At 48.6% G+C, this 9,573-nt stretch overlaps 3 non-coding genes across 3 annotated transcripts; all 3 read right to left on the reverse strand.

Annotated features, from left to right (window-relative positions):
* Positions 1 to 1,521: 1,521 nt before the first annotated feature.
* TRNAV-CAC (transfer RNA valine (anticodon CAC)) lies at positions 1,522 to 1,594 on the reverse strand. The gene has a single exon. It is a non-coding gene; the product is annotated as a tRNA-Val (tRNA).
* Positions 1,595 to 5,093: 3,499 nt separating this feature from the next.
* TRNAV-CAC (transfer RNA valine (anticodon CAC)) lies at positions 5,094 to 5,166 on the reverse strand. The gene has a single exon. It is a non-coding gene; the product is annotated as a tRNA-Val (tRNA).
* A 3,500-nt stretch (positions 5,167 to 8,666) lies between these two features.
* TRNAV-CAC (transfer RNA valine (anticodon CAC)) lies at positions 8,667 to 8,739 on the reverse strand. The gene has a single exon. It is a non-coding gene; the product is annotated as a tRNA-Val (tRNA).
* Between the last annotated feature and the right edge of the window lie 834 nt (positions 8,740 to 9,573).

The raw sequence follows: 9,573 nt of genomic DNA on the forward strand, positions 1-9,573 counted from the left end.
CGTCTCGACGCCAGTATAAAGCATGTATTGCATTGCAACATGACATCTTACAAGAGTGAAAAGCAGAAATACTCCTGTCTAAAACACAGACTGAACCTATAAAGGTAGGGGTTTGTCTGGGATTTGAACCGAGGTCCTCTCACACCCGAAGCGAGAATCATACCCCTATACCAACTAGACTGCCGCTGCATAGTCATTTGAAACATCTTCTGAAGCGTCTTTCCGAAAAGCAGGGCCATTTGGAGGCTCTCTCTCTCTAAGCGTGCCATAGCAATTGATGTTTTCTGTCAAGGATTTTTTGTTTGTCTCTAGCAAGGCAAGAGGTAGTCAAAATGCCCTGTGCCAGTGAGCTGAACTAGGGCACTGATGTGAAAAGCAGACCCTTTCTGGTAGTTGTAACCCGCTGCAAGTCATGGACCCTTGCACCTTAGACTTCCCAACCAGAAGCACTGAAGGGCCTGCTAGCTCTTGAGCCAGAGGAGCATGCCTCTTGGATTCAAGCACACTTGCTCGATCAGGCTCGATCAGGCGAGATTTATATTAGTGGCTCATAGGCCTGAAACACTCACCTGGGAGACGCAGGGTGGCTGATTTCCCGGAATGGCCCTTGATGGGGAAATCACCTCCTTTCCCCCGCCTCATTTCAGAATTGTGTGCTAGTCGCAAGACAGTGTTCAGGGGTTCATGGGTACTGCCTACTCCCAGCTGCCTCTCTGTCTTCTTCATGTAAATTGCAAGTCACGAGGAGGCACCATTGCCAATATGCTCCGCCCACCTAACCAAGAAAGCTAGTTTGAGCTTGTCTGCCTGTGTTGTTGCAGGGGCAGTGTCTTCTTTGCCCAAAAGGTGGCAGGAGAGCCTCACTTCAAACGATAGAATCAACTGCTTAAGTAGAAACCAGCATGGTAGTTACTGTCATAAAGTGCAGCTCTATCAGAAGGTGTGCCTGAGACGCCCCTTCCAGTAATACATAGAATTTTGATTGAGGGCCCAGCCGATGGGTTGGTGGATTTCTCCTCACATGCCACAGCAGCTTCCAAAGATAGTGGTGTGAGGAGCTGGCTCTGCAAGCAGAGCAAGATTTAAGGGAAGAAAATACACCTGTTAGAAGTGGGATTTGAACCCACGCCTCCATGAAGAGACCAGAAGGCTCAGCTTCACTGAAGATCAAGCTCTCTTGAGTCTGGCGCCTTAGACCACTCGGCCATCCTGACAGCCAAAACAATGTGCAGGTCGGACTCTTCAGTCTGCACTTGTTGATTTTGCCGCTTGCAATGTTCCTATCAAAGTCACAGCTTTAAAGGCCCCACAATATAACATGGCCAAGAAAAAAAAAAAAAAACAGAACAAGAAACAATGCACATGCACGACCACCGAGGGATGCAGATAACTTTTTAGCGTCCTGCAATAGTAAAGCACGTTTTACACAGGTCACAAGTTTTTAAAGGTCATTTCTGTCTAAGTGTGCATTGAGAGAGACTGAGGTTTTAGGGAGCAAACACAAAAGCTGCTGCTGCCAAGTGTTTCTGCCCGGTCTCGAACCGGGAACCTTTCGCGTGTGAGGCGAACGTGATAACCACTACACTACAGAAACAAGCTTGCTGGTTTGACTGAAGGAGCACAGTTCCCCTCATATGTCTGCACGATTTCCTCTATACTTTATCAGCAGTTGCTCGGAATGCGAGGGGTAAGTGTGAAAATTGCAGCGGTGTCAGCCAGCATGCATACACTCAGACGTCCTGAAAAATCCCACAGCTGCGGGCAGAGACAGACAAATATCTGATGCCTAAATGCCAGGAAGGAGAGCCTGTGAAATCATCACACAGGGCGCACTGAGAGCAAGCAGGAAGGAAGCCAAGGCATTGTAATCCATTTTTCGCCTGAGGCAAAAAATATGTTTTGCGCAACAATGCTTCGAGTGGAATGAGAAATGTTGAGGGGTTGTGTATTTTGAGCAGGATTTGATTGTTTTCCGCTAAAATGGGCTCGTCCGGGATTTGAACCTGGGACCTCTCGCACCCTAATCGAGAATCATACCCCTAGACCAACGAGCCTGGGCACAGAAATGCAACAGCTCCGACCCTGCTCGGAGAGTTGGTGACAGAGAGTGGGAGACTACATCCCAAAGCAAGAAACTGCACATGGTGCTCTCTTCTGCAGTACGACTAGAGTCATTTGCATGGTCTTCATCGAACATGACATAAAAAGCCTCTATCCTTTAGACATTTTGGCCCAGATTTACAAGAAAATGACTAAGCGCGACGCTGTGCCAAATTTGCAAGCCCCACGCGCCGTCATTTTCAAAATGCAGGGAAGCGCCGTATTTAGTAGAATACAGCGCACCCCTGTGCTTCCCCCTGCGCCAGCTCTAAATTAGCTGCTGAGCGCCAACGCAGCCGTTCTTGCACCATGGTACAAGGATGACTGCGTTGAGGGGGAAATTGTTTTTGTGCAGGAAGGGACACCTTCCTGCCCAAAAAAAAAATCTTCAATGGTGATTTGCTCTTACTTCTATGTGTGCTGCAGAATGCATCACACATAGAAAGAGCAAAAACAAGGAGAAATGAAAACATTTCTCCTCAGTGCGCCACTCTAACGACACCCCTGGGATGGCGTTGGATTTTGGTGCTGACGCAGATTTACGCCAACTCCTAAATCTGGAGCAGCATCAAAATGCTATGGTGTTGCTGTGGCACACTCCCAACTACACCCATTGCACGCCCCTTCCAGGGAACGCGCTGCGTGCTAAGGGGCCGTATTTACAAGGTGGTGTTAAGCCACAAAAAGTGGCTGAACGCCATCTTGTAAATACCGCGCAGTGCATAGTGCCACCGGGGCGTCACTAAAAGTGATGCTCCGGTGGCGATAGGGCCTTGAAAGTCTGGCACTTTATTTGCTCAAGGTGTGTGTTCTTGGTGAGGGCAGGAAAGCTATTTTCGCTCTTGTACCTTCCTTCCTTGGCTGGCTTGAATGCTGTAGGCTCAGGCTTCATTGCAAAGGTCAAACAGTGAGCAACTGACTGCCGTAAGCTGGCGCAACTCCTCTTGGTGAGCTGTGACAGATGCCCCAGGAGCGTAGTACCTCACGATGGCGAGGGATAGACACAGTCTCTTTTATCTCAGCTTGCCTGTCAGGTGAGGCAGGAAATGCAAATACTGTGAAAAAGCCCAGCGACTCGAACCAGGGACCTTTCGCATGTGAGGTGCGCATGATAACCACTACACTACACAAACAGACACACTTGCCGGCTTGCTTCATGTGGCTATGCATTGTACTGGAACCACCACACTATGGAAACAGACACACCTGCTTGCTTTATGTGGCTATGCATTGGACTGGGATGCAAGGATGAGGGCCAATGTTCATGACGCTCAAAGCTGAGCCTTCCGGAACACGATCTCTTCCCTTGGAAGAAAGGAACTGGGATCACTTTCATTCCAAGAGGAGATTTCAGAACTGGACCCGAAATTACCATGGAGAAGCACTGTGCATTTAATGTTCCTACGAGCACTGCTGCTCCAGCACAGAAAAGCAGTTGCAAAGAAATCTCGCATACCTTCATGATGCTGAACCGTCTCGACGCCAGTATAAAGCATGTATTGCATTGCAACATGACATCTTACAAGAGTGAAAAGCAGAAATACTCCTGTCTAAAACACAGACTGAACCTATAAAGGTAGGGGTTTGTCTGGGATTTGAACCGAGGTCCTCTCACACCCGAAGCGAGAATCATACCCCTATACCAACTAGACTGCCGCTGCATAGTCATTTGAAACATCTTCTGAAGCGTCTTTCCGAAAAGCAGGGCCATTTGGAGGCTCTCTCTCTCTAAGCGTGCCATAGCAATTGATGTTTTCTGTCAAGGATTTTTTGTTTGTCTCTAGCAAGGCAAGAGGTAGTCAAAATGCCCTGTGCCAGTGAGCTGAACTAGGGCACTGATGTGAAAAGCAGACCCTTTCTGGTAGTTGTAACCCGCTGCAAGTCATGGACCCTTGCACCTTAGACTTCCCAACCAGAAGCACTGAAGGGCCTGCTAGCTCTTGAGCCAGAGGAGCATGCCTCTTGGATTCAAGCACACTTGCTCGATCAGGCTCGATCAGGCGAGATTTATATTAGTGGCTCATAGGCCTGAAACACTCACCTGGGAGACGCAGGGTGGCTGATTTCCCGGAATGGCCCTTGATGGGGAAATCACCTCCTTTCCCCCGCCTCATTTCAGAATTGTGTGCTAGTCGCAAGACAGTGTTCAGGGGTTCATGGGTACTGCCTACTCCCAGCTGCCTCTCTGTCTTCTTCATGTAAATTGCAAGTCACGAGGAGGCACCATTGCCAATATGCTCCGCCCACCTAACCAAGAAACCTAGTTTGAGCTTGTCTGCCTGTGTTGTTGCAGGGGCAGTGTCTTCTTTGCCCAAAAGGTGGCAGGAGAGCCTCACTTCAAACGATAGAATCAACTGCTTAAGTAGAAACCAGCATGGTAGTTACTGTCATAAAGTGCAGCTCTATCAGAAGGTGTGCCTGAGACGCCCCTTCCAGTAATACACAGAATTTTGATTGAGGGCCCAGCCGATGGGTTGGTGGATTTCTCCTCACATGCCACAGCAGCTTCCAAAGATAGTGGTGTGAGGAGCTGGCTCTGCAAGCAGAGCAAGATTTAAGGGAAGAAAATACACCTGTTAGAATTGGGATTTGAACCCACGCCTCCATGAAGAGACCAGAAGGCTCAGCTTCACTGAAGATCAAGCTCTCTTGAGTCTGGCGCCTTAGACCACTCGGCCATCCTGACAGCCAAAACAGTGTGCAGGTCGGACTCTTCAGTCTGCACTTGTTGATTTTGCCGCTTGCAATGTTCCTATCAAAGTCACAGCTTTAAAGGCCCCACAATATAACATGGCCAAGAAAAAAAAAAAAAAACAGAACAAGAAACAATGCACATGCACGACCACCGAGGGATGCAGATAACTTTTTAGCGTCCTGCAATAGTAAAGCACGTTTTACACAGGTCACAAGTTTTTAAAGGTCATTTCTGTCTAAGTGTGCATTGAGAGAGACTGAGGTTTTAGGGAGCAAACACAAAAGCTGCTGCTGCCAAGTGTTTCTGCCCGGTCTCGAACCGGGGACCTTTCGCGTGTGAGGCGAACGTGATAACCACTACACTACAGAAACAAGCTTGCTGGTTTGACTGAAGGAGCACAGTTCCCCTCATATGTTTGCACGATTTCTTCTATACTTTATCAGCAGTTGCTCGGAATGCGAGGGGTAAGTGTGAAAATTGCAGCGGTGTCAGCCAGCATGCATACACTCAGACGTCCTGAAAAATCCCACAGCTGCGGGCAGAGACAGACAAATATCTGATGCCTAAATGCCAGGAAGGAGAGCCTGTGAAATCATCACACAGGGCGCACTGAGAGCAAGCAGGAAGGAAGCCAAGGCATTGTAATCCATTTTTCGCCTGAGGCAAAAAATATGTTTTGCGCAACAATGCTTCGAGTGGAATGAGAAATGTTGAGGGGTTTTGTATTTTGAGCAGGATTTGATTGTTTTCCGCTAAAATGGGCTCGTCTGGGATTTGAACCCGGGACCTCTCGCACCCTAAGCAAGAATCATACCCCTAGACCAACGAGCCTGGGCACAGAAATGCAACGGCTCCGACCCTGCTCGGAGGGTTGGTGACAGAGAGTGGGAGACTACATCCCAAAGCAAGAAACTGCACATGGTGCTCTCTTCTGCAGTACGACTAGAGTCATTTGCATGGTCTTCATCGAACATGACATAAAAAGCCTCTATCCTTTAGACATTTTGGCCCAGATTTACAAGAAAATGACTAAGCGCGACGCTGTGCCAAATTTGCAAGCCCCACGCGCCGTCATTTTCAAAATGCAGGGAAGCGCCGTATTTAGTAGAATACAGCGCACCCCTGTGCTTCCCCCTGCGCCAGCTCTAAATTAGCTGCTGAGCGCCAACGCAGCCGTTCTTGCACCATGGTACAAGGATGACTGCGTTGAGGGGGAAATTGTTTTTGTGCAGGAAGGGACACCTTCCTGCCCAAAAAAAAAATCTTCAATGGTGATTTGCTCTTACTTCTATGTGTGCTGCAGAATGCATCACACATAGAAAGAGCAAAAACAAGGAGAAATGAAAACATTTCTCCTCAGTGCGCCACTCTAACGACACCCCTGGGATGGCGTTGGATTTTGGTGCTGACGCAGATTTACGCCAACTCCTAAATCTGGAGCAGCATCAAAATGCTATGGTGTTGCTGTGGCACACTCCCAACAACACCCATTGCACGCCCCTTCCAGGGAACGCGCTGCGTGCTAAGGGGCCGTATTTACAAGGTGGTGTTAAGCCACAAAAAGTGGCTGAACGCCATCTTGTAAATACCGCGCAGTGCATAGTGCCACCGGGGCGTCACTAAAAGTGATGCTCCGGTGGCGATAGGGCCTTGTAAGTCTGGCACTTTATTTGCTCAAGGTGTGTGTTCTTGGTGAGGGCAGGAAAGCTATTTTCGCTCTCGTACCTTCCTTCCTTGGCTGGCTTGAATGCTGTAGGCTCAGGCTTCATTGCAAAGGTCAAACAGTGAGCAACTGACTGCCGTAAGCTGGCGCAACTCCTCTTGGTGAGCTGTGACAGATGCCCCAGGAGCGTAGTACCTCACGATGGTGAGGGATAGACACAGTCTCTTTTATCTCAGCTTGCCTGTCAGGTAAGGCAGGAAATGCAAATACTGTGAAAAAGCCCAGCGACTCGAACCAGGGACCTTTCGCATGTGAGGTGCGCATGATAACCACTACACTACACAAACAGACACACTTGCCGGTTTGCTTCATGTGGCTATGCATTGTACTGGAACCACCACACTATGGAAACAGACACACCTGCTTGCTTTATGTGGCTATGCATTGGACTGGGATGCAAGGATGAGGGCCAATGTTCATGACGCTCAAAGCTGAGCCTTCCGGAACACGATCTCTTCCCTTGGAAGAAAGGAACTGGGATCACTTTCATTCCAAGAGGAGATTTCAGAACTGGACCCGAAATTACCATGGAGAAGCACTGTGCATTTAATGTTCCTACGAGCACTGCTGCTCCAGCACAGAAAAGCAGTTGCAAAGAAATCTCGCATACCTTCATGATGCTGAACCGTCTCGACGCCAGTATAAAGCATGTATTGCATTGCAACATGACATCTTACAAGAGTGAAAAGCAGAAATACTCCTGTTTAAAACACAGACTGAACCTATAAAGGTAGGGGTTTGTCTGGGATTTGAACCGAGGTCCTCTCACACCCGAAGCGAGAATCATACCCCTATACCAACTAGACTGCTGCTGCATAGTCATTTGAAACATCTTCTGAAGCGTCTTTCCGAAAAGCAGGGCCATTTGGAGGCTCTCTCTCTCTAAGCGTGCCATAGCAATTGATGTTTTCTGTCAAGGATTTTTTGTTTGTCTCTAGCAAGGCAAGAGATAGTCAAAATGCCCTGTGCCAGTGAGCTGAACTAGGGCACTGATGTGAAAAGCAGACCCTTTCTGGTAGATGTAACGCGCTGCAAGTCATGGACCCTTGCACCTTAGACTTCCCAACCAGAAGCACTGAAGGGCCTGCTAGCTCTTGAGCCAGAGGAGCATGCCTCTTGGATTCAAGCACACTTGCTCGATCAGCGCTCGATCAGGCGAGATTTATATTAGTGGCTCATAGGCCTGAAACACTCACCTGGGAGACGCAGGGTGGCTGATTTCCCGGAATGGCCCTTGATGGGGAAATCACCTCCTTTCCCCCGCCTCATTTCAGAATTGTGTGCTAGTCGCAAGACAGTGTTCAGGGGTTCATGGGTACTGCCTACTCCCAGCTGCCTCTCTGTCTTCTTCATGTAAATTGCAAGTCACGAGGAGGCACCATTGCCAATATGCTCCGCCCACCTAACCAAGAAACCTAGTTTGAGCTTGTCTGCCTGTGTTGTTGCAGGGGCAGTGTCTTCTTTGCCCAAAAGGTGGCAGGAGAGCCTCACTTCAAACGATAGAATCAACTGCTTAAGTAGAAACCAGCATGGTAGTTACTGTCATAAAGTGCAGCTCTATCAGAAGGTGTGCCTGAGACGCCCCTTCCAGTAATACACAGAATTTTGATTGAGGGTCCAGCCGATGGGTTGGTGGATTTCTCCTCACATGCCACAGCAGCTTCCAAAGATAGTGGTGTGAGGAGCTGGCTCTGCAAGCAGAGCAAGATTTAAGGGAAGAAAATACACCTGTTAGAAGTGGGATTTGAACCCACGCCTCCATGAAGAGACCAGAAGGCTCAGCTTCACTGAAGATCAAGCTCTCTTGAGTCTGGCGCCTTAGACCACTTGGCCATCCTGACAGCCAAAACAGTGTGCAGGTCGGACTCTTCAGTCTGCACTTGTTGATTTTGCCGCTTGCAATGTTCCTATCAAAGTCACAGCTTTAAAGGCCCCACAATATAACATGGCCAAGAAAAAAAAAAAAAAACAGAACAAGAAACAATGCACATGCACGACCACCGAGGGATGCAGATAACTTTTTAGCGTCCTGCAATAGTAAAGCACGTTTTACACAGGTCACAAGTTTTTAAAGGTCATTTCTGTCTAAGTGTGCATTGAGAGAGACTGAGGTTTTAGGGAGCAAACACAAAAGCTGCTGCTGCCAAGTGTTTCTGCCCGGTCTCGAACCGGGGACCTTTCGCGTGTGAGGCGAACGTGATAACCACTACACTACAGAAACAAGCTTGCTGGTTTGACTGAAGGAGCACAGTTCCCCTCATATGTCTGCACGATTTCCTCTATACTTTATCAGCAGTTGCTCGGAATGCGAGGGGTAAGTGTGAAAATTGCAGCGGTGTCAGCCAGCATGCATACACTCAGACGTCCTGAAAAATCCCACAGCTGCGGGCAGAGACAGACAAATATCTGATGCCTAAATGCCAGGAAGGAGAGCCTGTGAAATCATCACACAGGGCGCACTGAGAGCAAGCAGGAAGGAAGCCAAGGCATTGTAATCCATTTTTCGCCTGAGGCAAAAAATATGTTTTGCGCAACAATGCTTCGAGTGGAATGAGAAATGTTGAGGGGTTGTGTATTTTGAGCAGGATTTGATTGTTTTCCGCTAAAATGGGCTCGTCCGGGATTTGAACCTGAGACCTCTCGCACCCTAATCGAGAATCATACCCCTAGACCAACGAGCCTGGGCACAGAAATGCAACAGCTCCGACCCTGCTCGGAGGGTTGGTGACAGAGAGTGGGAGACTACATCCCAAAGCAAGAAACTGCACATGGTGCTCTCTTCTGCAGTACGACTAGAGTCATTTGCATGGTCTTCATCGAACATGACATAAAAAGCCTCTATCCTTTAGACATTTTGGCCCAGATTTACAAGAAAATGACTAAGCGCGACGCTGTGCCAAATTTGCAAGCCCCACGCGCCGTCATTTTCAAAATGCAGGGAAGCGCCGTATTTAGTAGAATACAGCGCACCCCTGTGCTTCCCCCTGCGCCAGCTCTAAATTAGCTGCTGAGCGCCAACGCAGCCGTTCTTGCACCATGGTACAAGGATGACTGC

This window comes from Pleurodeles waltl, unplaced genomic scaffold, assembly GCF_031143425.1.
Source record: "Pleurodeles waltl isolate 20211129_DDA unplaced genomic scaffold, aPleWal1.hap1.20221129 scaffold_72, whole genome shotgun sequence".
Taxonomy (NCBI): Eukaryota; Metazoa; Chordata; class Amphibia; order Caudata; family Salamandridae; genus Pleurodeles; species Pleurodeles waltl.